Raw genomic sequence first — 19384 nt, forward strand, 5'->3', positions numbered from 1 at the left:
TTGCACTTGCGAGAGGATTTCTCTTCTGCATGTGTAGGCGGCAGCCACTCAGGACATCTCCGCAGATAAATCGTCGCACTGCCCAAACGAAAGAAACCATCCAGGTAATTAAAACAATCATTTCTATAATGTATATATATTTTTTGGTTTTAAGCTTCTTGACCAAATCGTTAATCTGTGATAAAGGTACTTTCAGAGGCTCACTAACTTCAAGGTATTTAGTTCCCTTAATGTAACGGAGGTATTTCAAATTTAATTTTTATTTCTAAAATGGTTCAAATGGCTCTGAGCACTGTGGGACTTAACTACTGTGGTCATCGGTCCCCTAGAACTTAGAACTACTTAAATCTAACTAACCTAAAGACATCACACACATCCATGCCCGAGGCAGGATTCGAACCTGCGACCGTAGCAGTCGCGCGGTTCCGGACTGTGCGCCTAGAACCGCTAGACCACCGCGGCCGGCTTTTATTTATATTCCAAGTTAACATTGTGTATTTGAATGCTAGTAAGGTGGCATATGGCATCTGTTCTTGAACTACGTCAAACTGATGGTAGTTGCGAATTAAGCACTGATTTTATGCCAGTGCCGGTATGTGAGAAGTCTAATTTAAAACGGTTCCTCTGAAAGGCTTTCATTTATTGGGTCAAATATAAAATTAATTTTTTTCCGCTACGGCAGTACTTTGGAAAGAAAGTAATAACCACAAAGTGCGATGTGATACATTAAGTGACCAGTTCATGTTCTTGTTTTATTTTTATACAGTTGACTTCCGAACAATTGCCTTATTTTCGTGTGGTATTTATTCATGTCGTTTCATCTCATTCATACAAAGAGGGTTCTCCTACAAAATCTACGTTTGTACTTCTGCATTTCACATTACATAACATATGCTTGATTCGGAATTTGTTTGATCGTCTCAAAATAAACGCGGCCGACATTTAATTTATATAAGCACATCAATATCAAAATATAACAGAAAGAATGATAAATCAATAATTTGAAATTAACTGCAAGTAACGCAAAGCTATTTTCGCAGGAGTGCTCTGAATGACACTGGTCTCTATAAGAATAATTACTTTTTCAAGGAAAGCTGTAGTGATCCACAACAGCTGCTTGTTTTCTAAACACTTTTTTGTACAGATGCAAAAGAACATAATTCTAAACTTCAGTACACCGTAACAAAACATTGAAACATAGTGTAGTTCATCTGGCAGCACCCTACCAACTTCATTGTTAATAAATATCCTCAAATCTTTCTACGATTTTCCGTGAAAACAGCCTCGCGTTACCGGAAGAAATTTTGAGTGGTTGGTTTTCATGTTTACATTTAGGTCAATTAATACACATAGAGTATTTCAAGACATCATATTCGTATTTCTTCAAGTATTGTGCTGTATCGCCCGTTACAGTCCAGCCGATGGATGAATCGAACTAATTTTTTTCGCACTGTAAAATCTCACTCATTAAGAATGAAAGCATCTTAGAAACCTTATGTTTCTCCTCAACCAGATGTATAATGTAGCTTCACAGCAGCTACCATAATTGCATCATACGAGCTAGTACAGTACGTTATGATCAACTGTGTTCATACGTGTGTGTAAACATATTCATGAACTACTGATGAATATGTAAGTAAATTGCTCAGGAACGCTTCCGGCACGAACAGATAACCGAGCGCCTTGCCTCGACACGGGACGACCCAATGTCTTACTAACCGATTGGCCACTCTGTAGCTTTTTGTTCAGTCGTTTCATTTCAGTCGAATGACACAATCGAATGAAGCTACTCTCTGCGACCATGTTAGCTGTATTAATGTAAGTGGTTTCACCCAATGTAAGACAACCGACGACACAAGTTTTCTGACAGTTATGGACCATTTACACTCTCAGATTTGTCTGAACAGACCGTGTTCGCGACGACCGTCTGCACATCTGGTCTATAGTATTCAACTCGCATTTAAACGCCTTATTTCTAGATGGTCATTATTGACGTTCTCTCTAGACTGTCCAGTAATAGTGCGGTTCGGAATGTTGATATGAGGACGTCACACGTCCCCATGCATCATTGGCACTTGTCCTCCACTCCTCCCCTTGGAATCTACAGCACGACGTTTTCATTCATTAGAAAATTCCGCTAAATCTCTCGTTAGGCAAATGCAGCACTACATGGCTGACATCAGTGAGACAACACGATGCCAACTGCAACTGTTGTAAACTCGTTTGTTGTTTCAAGTAACGAAGTAATGAATGTGCAACAAATACTGAGTGGATAACCATCAGTTCTCAGGGACATAATGTTTTAGTGTTAGCTATAAACTTCAGTGCTTGTGGCATGATACATATCAAAAGTGACGAACTCATTTACATCGAAAATGACAGTGTTAAGAGTCTTGCACCCCTCCCTCACCTCGGGTAAGTTTCTGCAGATGCCTGTATCCGCACAATAATAATAATAATAATAATAATAATAATAATAAAGATGATACAATGAGAGACCTAAATCCACCAAGTCATCGTTTATCTATTATGCTGCAATACCTCACCACTTCCCTCGAAGGCTTTAAATTTACAAATGCAGTTTCACCTTAAAGCATTTGAGACATAGTAATGGAAACGTGTCGCTTCAAGCAATAATAGTGCACTAAACGATTATATTCGTATACGTCTTGTATGCACACACATAAATATCCATATATACTTTTATTCACAATTTTGCATTAATTAATTGTTTTCAAACGTCAGTCCATACATCGTTAAATGCACGTTCAATGTCTCGCAAGACGGAAAGGTTGCATTTTCCTTAGTTGTTCGGGTAATGTCAAATGTTGGTGGTAAAATTCGGTCATTTGTAAAACAATATTTTCTTAATCCAGGTTGGCTATGTGATAATAAATGTCGCTGGTTGACGAATTTTATTAGTCTGTCGGTATTTATTTATTCGAATGTCTTCCTTGTTACGTCTATTAGTGATGCCGGTGGAGGGGGTTTTGTATCTGGGCTACTTCATCTCAAGTCATAGAGTGCATATCAATTCATCATAATGAATTTCTCTAGAAAAAATGTGTATTTGACTTTTATAGCATATGTGTTAAGAGATAAAATATTTTAATTTTATCTTGATTTTTTAAATTGTACTGGCCTGTGATAAATGTATATTTTGGAAATAACTCTTGAAACAGTAGAGAACTAAAACAAAATATAACTAATAACACGAAAGTACTGGAAGCCTGGCAGGGTTTCTGCATTAAAACTCTCTTTTAATTTGCTGAAACTTAGTTGACACACACTTATAGGCTGTCTTGTGACTTACAAATTTAAGAAGAGAAAACTAAAATTGTATTTTCTCTCATCTTCAAAAAAATGTTGTCCGATTTGGAAAGTCACACAATGTTAATTTTCCTTTTCTGTTACCACATACGACTAATCCAACTATTAACAATCTCTTTTCTGCTGTAGGTATCTATATTTCGTAAAAATTTACTAACAAAAATTTAAAAATCGCCTTTTGAGAGTTTTTATAAATTATTTACTCGACAACCCGCATCACGAAATTTATAAGAACTACCCAGTATATTATTCGGTTATTGTATTAGTCGCTGGTGCAATCAGAGTGGGCAATTTTTTGAGTAAAGATGATAGAAATTTTTCAGCGTTCTTCGTATATGGCATTTCATTGCTGGGGTGATCTAAGCATGTTGACAACGCTGTTTTTAGCTCTCACTTCTGTTCGTTATAAACAAGTCTGAACTTGCACATAAATCATTTTGCTTAGAGTTTTGTGTGTGGTTTGAACAGTATATTATATACAATGTAAGTGAGGGAGCACAGTAGCGAAAGGATGAGTTGTCTGGACTACGAAAACAGACAAGAACATAATGTTTAAGAAGAGTGAAAAACACTCCGCAATTGTTGGAAATCTGGCTGAGTGACAGCAGAAATATCTTAGTGCTTAAGTATCTGTGGTACTATCACATTCATTGTGCAGGAATTTCTGTCTAATTAGGTGTACGACAATCAGTTATGGGTGGGACAAATAATTAGTCTGTCATGAGCTGGAAGATGTAACAGTTATTTTGATACCCCATGGTCAGAATCTTTTTTCAAATGGTGACCATCAGCTGATTAGTGTGCAGTTCCTATTTCCCGAATGCTGCTCTTGTTGGATCGTCCTTGCCCACATGTGAATTAGGCCTGGCTACACAAGTTCAATGAGGAGCAGATAAAAAAAAATTGCACATTTCTCAGCAGTGTAGTGTGGATTGTTACATTGTAACGTTATGTTAATGCCAGTGCGAATCGAACAGGGTGAGAATTGTAGTCTACAAGCGTGTATTTACACTAATACGGTAAAGCCATAGAGAATAGGTTTTCTAAGAGCACTTTTTCACATCGCGCATTATATTGAAATATCTGACAAGCCCAATTAAGAACGTCCACCCAACACAGTATGGCTGAAACATGTTGAGGACGCTATCACCATTATATTGCATCGTGAATGAAACAATAAAAACGTTTTCACGTTTACGGTAAAGTCTGTAAGTCATAACATATTGTTTAGCTTTACCTAAAACTGTTTATTGCTCCATATTGTGCGAAGTTTTGCCCACCACACTCACCGACTGTCACGCTCCGCGACCAAACTACCTTACTAGCAGGATAACTACATTCGTAATATACTTAAGAGATATACGTCTGTACTTATCTCTTATCTGCAGTGGTACTCATACCTTCTTCCACGCCATATATTCTGACCCGGGCAACGCCAGGTTCTCTGATCCAGTTAATAATGACATCGCTACATAAGCGGCTCTCGAGCTAAAACGTTTGACGACCACTGTCATAGAGGGATAGGACAGAGGAACAGAGCATCACAAAAAGAGATGTAGAGAGCGAAAAGACGAAGGTTAAGGACAGTGGGAGGGATAACCGGACTCAGAGATTAAAGTCAATGTCTGGTTGGACGACATTACTTTGCGGAGTACCGTCAGAAAGCAGGTCGTATTTCTCCGTCGAGGCTGTGGTCCACAGTAGGTCGCTCCAACTTTGGGCTAGCGAGCGCCTCGTTGGGGATGGGGGTAGACGGATCGGTGCGGTGGCGGTGGTGGGGGCGGCGGGGGCGGAGGCGGCGACAGCCACATAGCGCACGGGGGCGGCAGTCGGGCGCAGCACGCCGCCGCCGCCACACGACGCCGGCGTCGCGACGACACGAGCATCCAGCGCCGCCGGCGTCTGCCGCGGAAACCTCAAAGTACGCCGCTGCTTTGCATAATCAACCTCCTTCGTTTGTAGGTAGAGCCTCATCGGCAGCACTACATAAAGAGCAATCGAAACATTATAGCGATAACCCAAAGCGATTCTGAATAAAAGCTTTCAAATTTGAACGTACGAGCTTCACTTCTGTTCTTATAAGCAGCTTCATTGACCTGCAATGTAATGTCACACTTTTATGGATTATGCTTTACGTATAGACAGTAGTAAATAGTAATTCCTCTTCCCGACTTTGCATTTCTTTAATAAATTACGGTGCAAACAAAATATGTTCTAGATTATAGCTTTATCAGTTGAACGTTTGCAATTATTAAATATAGACCGAGAAGATCAAAATCACAGTACCAGTTACTTTTTTGCATGAAACAAGAGTGTTTCAAGATTTTACTATGGTTGCCTGTTGTTATGATCTGCGCGTATGCACGAATTTGACCTATGTGTGTGTGTGTTGCTCTGTATTTTCTTGCAGTTGTCCTCCTTAGCCGTAGGCCCTTGTGTATTCTTCATTACACAGAAACTCACAAGCAAGCTCCATATCATTCAGAATACACACTCACCTTAAATTTTTGTGGATGGTGCTTGGGGTGTCTGTGTCTGTTTCGTAAAATATACTCAAGACGCTTCACGTGTGGAAGACAACTTCACAGAAATCCAGAACAATTAGAACGCACAAGTCATATGAAAGCAAATGTAGATCCCAAAGCGCAACGTAGCACTTTATTGCTCCTTGCACTGAACAAAGCAGTCCTGTGGTTAGCGTAGCACGCACTGTGCGTACACATATACCTTGCATGTAATAGCTGTTTACTCTCTGTTCCCTTTGTGGTTCGCTTTTTTTTTTGGTACTGTAGACAGTGATATTACCGCTGTTTTATTATTGCTGCTACGATGAGCAAACAATGTTCGCTAGATAAAATATGATGTTAATTAAATGTCATCGCTACTTTTTAAGTATTTGGTCCTTGCCAGTTCTCTGATTAATTTTTCGTACATGGAAACAATAATTGGGTAATGACTTAATTCGACAGTTGGGATGTCTGGAATTCAGATCCATAATAGTATCCAAGTCAAGATTTGATTTTCTTACAGACATGCACTCATTCGTTTATAGTAGTATTGATAAGATATTAGTATTCGATCTACTTCATTGTTCTACGCGTCAGAAACGTTATTTTAATTCGGCATATTCTCTTCGTTAATGGTGCTAAACAACTTTTTAATTATTTTCTTTTTGTAATTCTTTAGGCTTTCCCGGCGATCTAATGACGTCTTTGGTTGTCGGGCTTCTGCCGGATATCAGCGTCGTACTTCCACGCTATTTCGGTAGCGTAACTACTCAGTAGTCTCAGGTCGCACACGATGAAGGTAACGAGTTACGCTACCGAAATATCGTGCAAGTACGACGCTGATGTCTGGCAGAACACCCGACAACCCAAGATGTTATTTTCTTTTTTTCCATTTTTGCATATTGTGTTCCATCCAAAATAAATAATTAAGTTCCTCTAATAAGGGAAAACACTTTGCGTAATTTATTTTTTTGATTGCTACTAGAATTATCTGCATTCCAAGGTCTCAGTAGGGCAATAGATCTGTTACGATTTGTGACGTCATTAAATATGTTCTAAGCTCAGATTCTTTCGGTAAATGGCTCAGAACTAAGTCATATAGTCAGTTCACCACTGCGCAGCTCTGTGAGTTCAGAACAAACTTCTGCTTCAGATTCTCTTAATGTCGTCAGTACGCGAAGTGGGTCGTTCGTTCGGTCTAATCTACGTAGAAAAGTATTGCACCTCAGCTGCAGTGACTAGCATAATCTGTCGTCTATGTATCACTACTTCAATTGTCTGCGTATTCTATTTAGTGTTATGAAAGGTAACTTGCTCTAAACGTGGAAAAAATTTAAGTTGATGCTGAAGAGTGGGAAAAACAATCCTATAGTTTCAGAATACAGTATTAGTGGGGTGACATGGTGACATCGATTAAATGTCTAGGCGTAACACTGCAAAGCGACATAAAATGGAACGATCACGGAAGAGCGGTTGTAGGGAAGGCAAATGTTCGACTTTGGTATATTGGGAGACTTAAAGTAAGAAGGCATTGAAATTATTCAGAGGTGTGTTTGTTATTAGTAGATTGAGTCTATGCGTATCACGTAAATGCTTCGTAAACTCAGATGCGAATCTCTGGAGGAAAGAAGACGTTCTCTTCGCGAAACACTACTGAGATAGTTTAGCGAACCGAAATTTGCGATAGACTGCAGTACGATTCTACTGCAACGAATATTCATTTCGCGAAAGGACTGCGAAGACATGGCAAAAGAGATAATAGCTTGTACAGAAATATGCATAGACATATCGCTCTCACCATTTGCTAGTGGAACAGGAATGACTAGTAGTAGTATTACTTATATGGAGCATCAACTATCCAGTTTGCGTACTTCGGGATTCGTCTGTAATTGGGCAGGAAACAAAAGGTAACACATTTGTATTCCAGAAAGGTCATTCGTCGAGATTAAAGTTTCAAATATTTAATAATGTAGGTCACAGCATACACCATAGGAGTCGTCAGGAGCATTTTCTTAGCTGTTTCGGCAGATATTTGCAACTTTGTTTTTGCAATGTTTAGATGGAGTGCTCCCAAACAAATACTGCTCACGTGACACCCAGTGTCGACGGAAAACTTTAGTCTGTTCACCGTCACAAACAAAAAAATTTTAAAGTGGAATTTTACGTGTTCATTCGACAGGGTGGACCCATAGTAATCTAGTGTGGTATTTTTTTTTTTATAGATATGTATTCAAAGGAAGCAAATCGCGAGGAATAACCAGTACTCTAGGAGCCACTGAGTATCGCTGTTGCAAGAGGTTAGCAGTCAGCACGGGCCAGATCGGTGCTGTCGCCGTTGAAGTACTCGTTATTGTTATTCGTGTTTTACTGTCCCTGCTAATGAATATCGATCCAGTGGCATCGTAAAATCCCGCTTTAAAAATAATTTTCTTTGTAAAGGGGACAGGCGTCGTATGAAAGACGTGACGAGCAGTAGACCTATTTGTTTGGCATGACTGCAGCTACACATTTCAAAAATGAAACTACATATATCTGCAGAAACACCAAAGAGAACGCGTCTGACGACCCTGACGTGACAAAAGTCATGGGACACCACCTGATACTGTGTCGGATCTCTTTTTGCCCTGCGTGGTGAAGCAACCCGACGTGGCATGAGCCGACAAGTCGTTGGAAGTCACCTGCAGAAATAACCCACGACTGCAAAAACGTCTCTGTTGCAGGATTTTTGCACGAACAGACCTTTCGATTTTGTCCCATAAATATTTGATCGGATCCGTGTCGGGCGTTCTGATTAGTCAAATCATTCGCTCGAAATGTCCAGAACTTTCTTCAAACCAGACGTGAACAAATGTGACCCGGTGACATGGCACATTATCATCCATAATAACTCCATCCATGAATGGCTGCAAATCGTCTCCAAGTATTCGAACATAACCATTTCCAGTCAATGGTCGCTTCACTTGGACCACTATATTCCATGTGAGCACAGGCCACACCAGTATGGAGCCACCACCAGCTTGCACAGTAATTTCTTGGTAACTCGTGTTCATGGCTTCGTGGGGTCTGCGCCGCACTCGAGCCCTGCCATCAGCTCTTACCAGATGAAATCGAGACTCATCTGACCAGGTCACAGGTTCCAAATCGTCTAGGGTCCAACAGATATGGTCACGAGCCCAGGAGAGGCGCTGCAGACGATCTGCTGTTAGCAAAGGCATTCGCGTCGGTTGTCTGCTGCCATAGCCCATTAACGCCAAATTTGGCCACACTGTCCGTTCAGATATGTTCATTGTACGTCCCACATTTAGTTATGCGGTTACTTAACGCAGTGTTACTTGTCTGTAAGCACTGACAATTCTACGTGAATGCCACTGCTCTCGGTCATTAAGTGAAGGCCATCGGCCACTGCGTTGTTCGCGGTGAGAGGTAATGCCTGAAATTTGCTATTCTCAGCATATTCTTTACACTGTAGATCTCGGAATATTGGATTTCCTTACGACTTCCGAAAAGGAGTGTCTGTATCTGCAGAAGTCTTCGGGCCGGTAGTGTTGTGTGCCCAACTAGCACCAGCACCAACTGCCAATGAGCGTTCAAAGTGTGTTAGTTCCCGTCGTGCGGCCATAAACACCTCGGAAACCTTTTCACGTGAATCACGTGACTACAAATGACAGCTCAGCTAATGCACCGCCATTTAACCCCTGTGTACCCAATATTAACGCCAGCTGTATGTGTGCACATCACTATCCCATGACTTTTGTGCCTCGTGTACATGCCAGTGTTTCAAAGTGACCATGGACAGATCATGTCAACGTTTCCTGCAGAAAAGGAAATAGAGTGCCTTCTTTACTATAGCGCGCAAGGTGATCTGACTGGACTTGGAACAGACCAGTCCAGCAAATGGACGTGTTTAACTTCAAACCACTATGCAACCGTTTTTGATTTTTGGATGAAATCAACGCTTGCTGACAAGGAAAAGGTCGAATTCTAAATAGTTACCCCAATGCATGAAGCATTTTCGAATCATATACAGATGTGCACGAGGGGCTGGGTGTAGGGGAAGTTCCACCTTACTCAAGCGTTACCTGTGTTAGACGTGTCACGGAGATGGAGAAAGCTCAGTTGTTTCGTGAATGTTTTTTATTCACGTGCTCGTTTCCAGTAATGGTACGTATTGCTATGAGTTTCATATCAGTTCTCAGCAGCAGCATTCATTATTATTGTTAGCCGTTATCCTCGCCTCATTCCTTACTTTAAAAATCTGTTGTAGCTCTGGCGATAAAACTGGAACTGATTCGTCACATTTTTGGTGCAAAAAAAGCCTGATGGTGAAACACAACATTAAGTACCTATTCAAATAACTACACAGCGCTACATTTACTGTCCTTTTTGTTAAATTTGGCGCTAGTTTGACACAGAACACTATCGACCCTAAGATTTCCGATTACTGCCAAGTTCGACAGATAACAACAAAGCAGTCCAGAGATCAAGAAAAGCTTGGCAGGTAATATACATTTCATTCCCAAGGAAATACTTTAATTTCTTCTCCATCGATCAAGAGTATTAGCATGAGCCAAAATGACTGGTAACAGCTCTAGACTATCACACTACGCTGGCTGAATTCAGCTGCCGTAACAATACACTGAGGCAAAAAGCGATCCCTAGGCATACAAAAAAGCCACAAGCGTCTGTCTAGATGTCATACACTGTAATTTATTATTTCATTAAGGATTCTTCGACAGCGATGTTTGTAACACAACAAGCATCGTCGCGTATTACTTCTGGTTATCAGTGGCACACGCGTATTAAAAAGGAGTCCTATCGAAACTCAACGTACAGCTCTCATCTCAGTAACTGAATTTAGAAGACTGGTTCACAATTGGTTTCGTAGCGTACAGTATACTTTAGCGTTCGCCTATCATTAGATTTTTTTATCCTACGAGAGCTGTGACCTGATTTAGGACTTCCCTGGAGTTTCAATTGCACAGTAACGTAGATAACAGAAGGAATCTATGTGATGAAATGCCTCAGATTATGAGCCTGTACAGCCATAACTCATCAAAACTCCTGTCTCACTGTTGACTAATTCTGACAGAAGACATATGGTGTTGACACATTGCGTCTTCTGTTGTTTCCCCGTTGATGGTACAAAATTTCAGTGATAGTATCGAAATGTGCACAAATGTTTCAGTCTGATTCAGGGAACAGTGGTCTGAAAACATTTGCCTGGAAGTATAGGAACAACAAACGTATGGTGGGATAATTTTGTTTGTTGAAAACGAGAAACCACGGATTGTTGTAGTCACAGAATTACAAAATGGTTCAAATGGCTCTGAGCACTATGGGACTTAACATCTATGGTCATCAGTCCCCTAGAACTTAGAACTACTTAAACCTAACTAACCTAAGGACATCACACAGAATTACAGATGCAAATGATCGGACAACAGATGCAGTCGATTCTTGACAATTCAAACCTTGATAACTCAAATTTCTCGTTAAATCGAAGTAATTGCCCTGCATCTTGAAAAAAAATCTCGATAAATAAAAGAAGATCGTGTATGTTTTGGTATATTTGATAACTCGAAGCGATTATCATCACATGCCGCCAACAAACACTCCGTATGTTCATTTAGATCCATACTCTGCAAACCATTGCGAAGCTTATGACAAAGGATACTTCCCATTGTACCAGTTATTAGGACTTCTTATCGTCCCATTAATGTATGGAGTATGGGAAGAGTGGCTGCTATAATGCCTCTTTGCATGCTGCAGTTAGTCTTATCTTGTCCTTGCGATACAAACGAGAGCGGTACGTAGAGGGTCTAGTAGATTCATCACCTACAGCTGGTGGCTGAAAGTTTGGAAGTAGGCTTTCTGGGAATAGTTTGCGTCTATCAGTATCTCTGCGACACTCTCCCACGAATCAGACAAACCTGTGATCAATCGAATTGCCCTTCTTTGTATTCGTTCTATTTGGTACGGGAGCAACAAACTTGAGTAATTTTCTAGGATGGGTCGCACGAGTGCTTTTTGAGCAATTTACTCTGCAGACGGATTTCATTTCCATAGTATTTTAACAATGAGACGAAGTCGGTACTTGGTTTACCTATAACTAAGTCTATGTGAGCGTTCTATTTCATATCCTTGCGAATTTTCAAACCCAGGTATTTGTACGAGTTGACTGAGTCTAACTATAATTCGAAGACAGCAGCTGTTTCACACTCGGTAATTCGAATGTTTCGCCATTGTTTCCATTTAATTATTCATGACATTGCTTTGTTTAAAAAAATTCCATAGAATTCCATTTATGTAAAGTTATAATAAGCTGAATATTTTCACTATGAAACTCCTCCACGCGAAGCTGTTATCTCATCGGTCCATCCCGTCACTATTTTAAATATATTATATGCACTCCAAAAATACCGTCTTCTTCCAATGTGGCCCAGGTAAGACGAGACGTTCACGTCAGGTAGCGAAGTCTCAATAACCGTCCAGTCCAGCTCCATTACAGAGAGAGAGATAGTAAAGTACAATTTTCAACCACAGATTCAGACCACTTATACAATTACGGGTTCAGTAACCGTATGCATGGGGCTGTACACCGATAGCTTGCGTAAGTAGAGGATTATCCAGTGGTGGGGGCGGAACAGTTGTCGTGATCACCAGTCATTTAATTCATAAAATACACAAGACGGTGCAGATCTGCAGAAGCTCCAGTGGCCGCAAGTTTCAGATTCAAGCCAAGGAAACGGTTGTGCGGAGGAATACCAATCCTTCCCGCGGTCAGAGAGTTGGTGCCACCCTCAAGACCGCCAACTGCACGTGGGCCGACCAGAGTGAAGTTGGCTGTAGGAACCTTTTGCTCACTAAAGATGCAGGTTCCGAGGTAACAAAACTGCCGAGAAGAGTCGAGAGTTCGTTGCAGTTGTAGGCAGGCTTTACGTTGCGACCAGCAATAGCACAGTAGTTGCCTAAATGATAGCGATACAAGTGTACGTTTCCACCACCTTGGAAGCTAACACGCACAGTATCGTTCGACTTCAGTCAAGCCGTTAGTGATAGAAAGCTCGTAGAACATCCATTCTTGGTTAAACTACAAATACGCGATTAGCTACTCGGGGAATTTAGCTACACAGTATCTGCAATGCCAGAACGGAAATCTTTGACACGTTGCCTCTGTCTGCATGCCCGCAAGACGTATTTACTCGTTGCTCATTACCTTCGTTTGTAATACGAGCAGGCGGCTGCGACCGAGCGGTTCTAGGCGCTTCAGTCTGGAACCGCGCTACCGCTACAGTCGCAGGTTCGAATCCTGCCTCGAGCATGGATGTGTGTGATGTCCTTAGGTTAGTTAGGTTTAAGTAATTCTAAGTTCTAGGGGACTGATGACTTCAGATGTGAAGTCGCATAGTGTTCAGAGCCATTTGAACCATTTTGTAATACGAGTCCTGGAGAATCATCTCTAATTTATTGCATCAGTACCCTCTCTGGGATGTGGATTAGTTAAATGATTTCTCTTTTGTTTTATGTCTTCTCATGTACTTCTGGCCTGGACCACCAGCAAGCCTATTGACCGCCTGTCTAGTCCGAATTTGTCGACTAGCAAGTTCCCATCTTCTTGTAACGAGACAGCCTTGCCTTTCTAGATGTTTTCAAGAAGATATCCGGTCTCACTTGAGATGCCGCACTGTTACTGGTTTGCAGTGCCCTTTGTCCCCTTCACTGATCAAGTAATTTCAGTCGACAATCAGATTCCCATCAGTGCGAGAAGAAGGCCGATGCCACCACGGAACAGGAAACAGAAGGCTATCAGGTGAGGTCATTTGAGTCTGACCGTAGGGTAGACGGCAACAGGCAAACCCTACGAAGCCAACAACCTACAACAGTGACGGGTGAAACGCCCAATGCCAGCATGACTTGTAAGACGGAGTATCCCATACGTCGGGCACTCGAAATCTGGCCGCAAACAAATCATACGTCTTGCACATTCAGTGCACTAAAAATCCGAATGTAGTGCCACACCCAGATACTACTCAGCTCGCTGCATACCATATGCAGTGTAAATTAACTTAAAAAATAGGGAGATAAATATTTTATTGTTCGTCTTCACGACGAACAATTTAAAGACCCGCAGCTACAGATAAGGTAAGTCGCTGGATTAACTGCGCAGCCTACAGTTATAAGCGTTGTCATTTCTGAACTCTTATAAGCTGACTGACGTAGTGAAGTATGCCTTGAAGTATCAAAGAATCTAAATTGGAGCAATAACAAAGATGTTTGAGGTGTATTTTACTCTTTGGGCTTTATACTGGAAACCCGAAGCACATCTAAAGATGTGCCAAAGTGTGGGGTGCGATCAGTCTATCAGTTCGTAGCAAAAAGTGAGAAGGTTGTAATTTTTCGATCGTGTGCTGGATCTCTCTTACGCGCGTTAGTTATATCAACTCTTCTCGTTGTTCTTCTGAATAAAATCGTGATTAATGTTTGAAGAATATATAGTTTTAGGAAGGATCATTAATGATTAACGTTTGAAAAATATATAGTTTCAGGTAGGATCATCCTATTCTTGGAATTGCGTGTTTCTGAGTTTGGTTATCGATACACATTCACAACGTTCCAAGTTCGAGTGAAAGTCTTTAAGTTTCGCGACCACCCAAAGTCTCTGGCGCTACTGCCGATGGATTTTGATGTATACAGCTTCCAAACATGGCTCAAAATTGTTATGGATGTTGCTTGTTCGAGGCACCTTTAACATCGTAGTATCCAGTTTCGGAAAACAGTCATCGTAGCACGCACCAAAACGATACTGGCACGTATACGGAACAAAGGTGCCGACATCGTTACGGGTTCTAAAATTTTAAAGTATTAAGCAGCAATTGATCGATGTCTTTGAGTTGCGATGTCAAACCCGCGGGAAAACAAATGCAACCTAGTGCTCATAAACAGGCGGAAAGTGCCGTTATTGTTTGGTTATACGACTGCCGAGGAGTCACTGGAAACTGTCACATTGATTAAACATCTGGGAGTATACGAGTATGTACTGAGTAGTGCAAAGCGGAGCGACCACGAAAGACTAAATAGGGGAGAGGCGTGTCGCAGACACATTCACTGAGAGAAACCTCGGGAAATGTAGTCCTACCACGAATGAGGTGGCTTAAAAAGCCGCGTTCGACCGATGCTTCGTTGTTACTCCTCCCTCTAGGCCATATGTGGCCAAGATTTCGGATCGTGGGCTGTGTGTGCCTTGGGACGAGTGGCATAGCGCTCAGCATGGCTGGCACGTTTGTCGCACCGCCACGTCACGCGTGAGGGGGGAGAAACTGCGAACGCGCCGCATTTAAATGGCAGTGGAGTCGCACTGCGTACGACTTGGTTTTATATTTCATATTTCTCAACAACATAGGTAAATAATAAAACAATCTTTCTGTATTATTTATGTTTGGCGCTCTGGAGACGTATTATTTTTCTCTGATAGAACCTGTCGCCATCTGGACAGATGCAAACAATTTCACAGATTTTCGCACTCAGGTTGTCACGTAATCGAGACTTACTTAGTTCAAAAATGGTTCAAATGGCTCTAAGCATTATGGGACTTAACATCTGAGGTCATCAGTTCCCTAGACTTAGAACTACTTAAACCTAACTAGCCGAAGGATATCACACACATCCATGCCCGAGGCAGGATCCGAACCTGCGACCGCAGCAGCAGCACGGTTCCAAACTGAAGCGCCTAGAACCGCTTGGCCACAGCGGCGGGCACTTATTTAGTTTCATAATCGAAAAAACGTCTTTCACACACATATGTTGGTCGAATTTTGTAGCACTTTTGCAGTCTCATTATGCAGACGTAGAAACTCTACCCGAGGAAAGTCACTGTGTGACAAGCTCGCCCATATTTTATGTAAGTGGCCAGCCAATAACAATTTCCTGTGACATTCTTGTTGCTATGTTTCCCCTTTCCTTAGGTTTTCCTTTCTTATGTAGCATTTTCCTTCTTTTCCTGCTTTCTTTGAGTGTGTGCTTTAGTTTCTTAGGTCTGTCCACATTCGTTCCTTTTAATGTGTGTCAGGGCGCTGATGACCTCGATGTTGAGCGCCCATAAGCCCAACACTCCACCACCACCACCATCACCTGAGGAAAGCAATGTAGAAGTCTTGGACAGTATTAACGTTAAATTGATTTGTTCTTAAAACGGAAACTGCCGTGAAGATCAGTCAGTTACACCTACACATGCACTGCGGTGCTTTCAACTGAAACGGCAAACCATCTGTAAAACAGCTAGAAAACATGTGTAAGATTGGCAGTCTCCTCAAAACGTTCAGAAAATTATTCTTGTGATTCTTTAAAGGCCGCAATGAATTCTTCAAACCTCGCATTTTCCTTAACACCATTGAGCTTAGGGAACTGGACTGTGTTTGTCAGAATGTGTGTCTTCTACAACGCGATTTTCTGTTTAAATCAATCCGCTACTACTAACACTACTACCTCGAACACAACGGTAAGGAGAGATGGTTGGTTGGTTGATTTGGGGGAGGGGACCAAATAGCGAGATCATTGGTACCGGCAGATTAGGGGAGAAAGCCGGTCGTACCCTTTCAAATGAACCAATCCGACATTTGCATGAAGCGATTTAGGGAAATGACGGAAAACCTAAATCAGGATGGCCGGACGCGAGTTTGAACCGCCGCCTTCCCAAAGCGAGTCCAGTGTGCTATCCACTGCGCGACCTCGCTCGGTGAATCCCCATCAAGTAAAAAATAGCTTGTTTCGGCCCTTGCAGTGTCTTAGTGTGGGCAATGTGCAGTCAAATCTCTTAAAATGCAAAGACTGGAATCTATTCCGGATGTTCTAGTTTTCGTCTCAATAACAGCGAGGTTTAAATCGAAAAATCGTTTTAGGCATGATCCTTGATTTAACCAACGTACGCAGCAGTAATACATAAAGTCTCCACGCTCTTCGTTTGTAACTGAAAGCGGAATAACGCTTGCGATTTTAGAAATTTTACTGTTCGTACCAACAATTTCTTCACTTGCTCCATGCCTGCATATTTAGCACAAAGAGCTTCTTGATGAATATAACAATGAATCCTGTCTGTCGATCGCTGTAATTTTTTGCTCTCTCATTGCCAACTAAATTTTTCAATTCCTTCTGCGTGGGATTAAAAAGACGTTTCTTAGCAAATTTGTAGAACACATCGATTATGCGGCTCATCCTTCTCTTCTGTCATTCCCATCCATTTTTTAAGCTTGTGACGATAGATCGCTAGACTTCCTCTTTTTGTACAAAACAGCAACTAGACCTATCAACGTGCTACGTACCACGAACAAGTATCGGAGAGTAAACAACGCTGACAACACAATTCTACCGAACTGAAGAGAGTTGTGCCGAGCGAAAAGTGCCACAGCAGAATGCTCATGAAATGAAATGATAATTAAAGCAAGACTCTACGCTGCCGACAAGCGTTGATATACATCAACAGGGATAGCTGGAAAAGTGTGCCCCGAGTAGGAGTCGAACCCGGGATCTCCTGCTTACATGACAGACGCTCCATCCATCTGAGCCACCGAGGGCTCGCACCCCGTGAGACCCACATTCCCAACTTAATGTCCACACACTACATTCGTAGTGCCCCTGCCCATTACACTCATTCCTCGCGGCAGACAATCTTACCGAGTCCCGTAAGAGTTTGGGGCAATGCGTGTGTATCCGCACAGAAGAAGGTCAATGGCCGCTTAGCCTGTGGCCTTTCGGATATGCCCGAAAGAACAGATACCATCTTCATATATGCTCATGAAATGTCGGTGTTCCGAGTACTTCCGAGAAGTTCCGAGCAAACACGAGACAGGCAGGGTCTTGCTTCGCCTGCGGCATGCGTGAAGTTTGTCACTGCGTGGCCGGCCCTGCTCTACGCCCTTACTTCGCAGGATTGACAGAGGAAATAGTAAGGATCCAAAGAATAGCAGCACGTTTTGTCATGGACTCATTTAATGAGCTGGAAGGAATCAGGGCGATGCTCATCCAACTCCAGTGGCAGACGCTTCAAGAGAGGATTTGTGCATCACAGTATGGTATACTGTCAAAACACCGAGAGTATAGGGTCATAAACGAGTCAACCAACGTTTTCCATCATGCTACATGCGCCTCGCAAAAAGACCGTGAAGCAAAAACGAGAGATATTAGAGCTTACCAACGTTCGTTCTTCCCGACACCATTTGCGACTGGAACAGAAAAAGGGGAGGTGGCTGATACATGAAATTTCTTCCGCTACACACCACAAGGTAGCTTGCAGAATGTAAATGGAGATTTAGAAAATACTGCTAGCTTTTGTTTACGATTTATAACGTGAACTGAGAATGTTGTTCCGTTTACAAAAGAGGAAAAAAGTCTTCACGACCTGGTCTTGAATTTAGGTGTTCTATGTGACACTTCTGCGCACTGACAATTGGCTGCCATGATATTTCCGTGCTCTGAGCGAAGAGACACAGTGTTTAATGCGATGAGTGAGGTTCAGATACCTGTACGTTCTTCTTAATTTAGGTATTCCGTAGTTTCCTGAATGTGTATGGCGGACTTGTGATCCGTCTCTAATCACCAAGTGGCCGACAGGACGTTAACTACCAATCTTCCTGCCTTCTTTTTTGATCATCTACGGGCAGACACCGAAATGTCTTTACAGACAATCGTCTCACAGTCCGTGCGTTATGAGACTTCGGCAACCTTTCTTTCTTACACATAGTAGCTGTTTCTGACTTATTGACATTACATTGCCATATCATCGTCATTCCATTAGACCATTTAATCCTTGCAGGTGTACGGTAACAACACGTCGCTCATGACTGTACTACGGTAACGTGGCCGAGCAAAATGCCAAGACATGTGCCGAAATTGCGCTATTGATTGTATGTATAGTAACACTTGAAAAAGCTGTATGTAATGACTAAGTTACTTGCGCACTATTCACGTAATACGGACCTGTTTCTATTCATTTTTAACTACATTTCTAGAATAATGTTATTATTGCATATGATGTGACATTTGTGCACAGTGAATGTGTGTCACGAGACAAAAATAAATAGAAATTAAGGCAAAGAGAAAGCTAACACTAATTTGTTAACAGGGGAAGCATAGACTAAACCGTATAAACACGCTGTAATTATTATTGTTTGTTACTTTTTTTAAGTAAATAAAAAACTGTATTCACGGATTGTACCACATCGAGCGGAAAGGCGTATGGGTAAAGCTATAAGTAGTAGTTTGTGATGTGAAACAGGAGTCAGGAGCCGGCCGCTGTGGCCGAGCGGTTCTAGGCGCTTCAGTCCGGAACCACGCGGCTGCTACGGTCGCAGGTTCGAATCCTGGCGCGGGCATGGATGTGTGTGACGTCCTTAGGTTAGTTTGGTTTAAGTAGTTCTAAGTCTAGGGGACTGATGACCTCAGATGTTAAGTCCCATAGTGCTTAGAGCCATTTGAGCCACGGGTCAGGAGTATCACAGTTCTATCAAAACCGAAACCTCCTTGTGCTGTACACTGATTTTTCTACAACTCATTTA

At 41.9% G+C, this 19384-nt stretch overlaps 1 protein-coding gene across 1 annotated transcript in view; it reads left to right on the forward strand.

Moving 5' to 3' along the window:
- Positions 1-5181: 5181 nt before the first annotated feature.
- Positions 5182-19384, forward strand: part of LOC124545859 (probable tubulin polyglutamylase TTLL2) — a 433526-nt gene continuing 419323 nt past the window's right edge. The window contains exon 1 of the mRNA XM_047124817.1: positions 5182-5251. The gene's annotated coding sequence lies outside the window, so the exon portion shown is untranslated. The remainder of the gene's footprint in view (positions 5252-19384) is intronic.

This window comes from Schistocerca americana, chromosome 8 (genome assembly GCF_021461395.2).
Source record: "Schistocerca americana isolate TAMUIC-IGC-003095 chromosome 8, iqSchAmer2.1, whole genome shotgun sequence".
Lineage (NCBI taxonomy): Eukaryota > Metazoa > Arthropoda > Insecta > Orthoptera > Acrididae > Schistocerca > Schistocerca americana.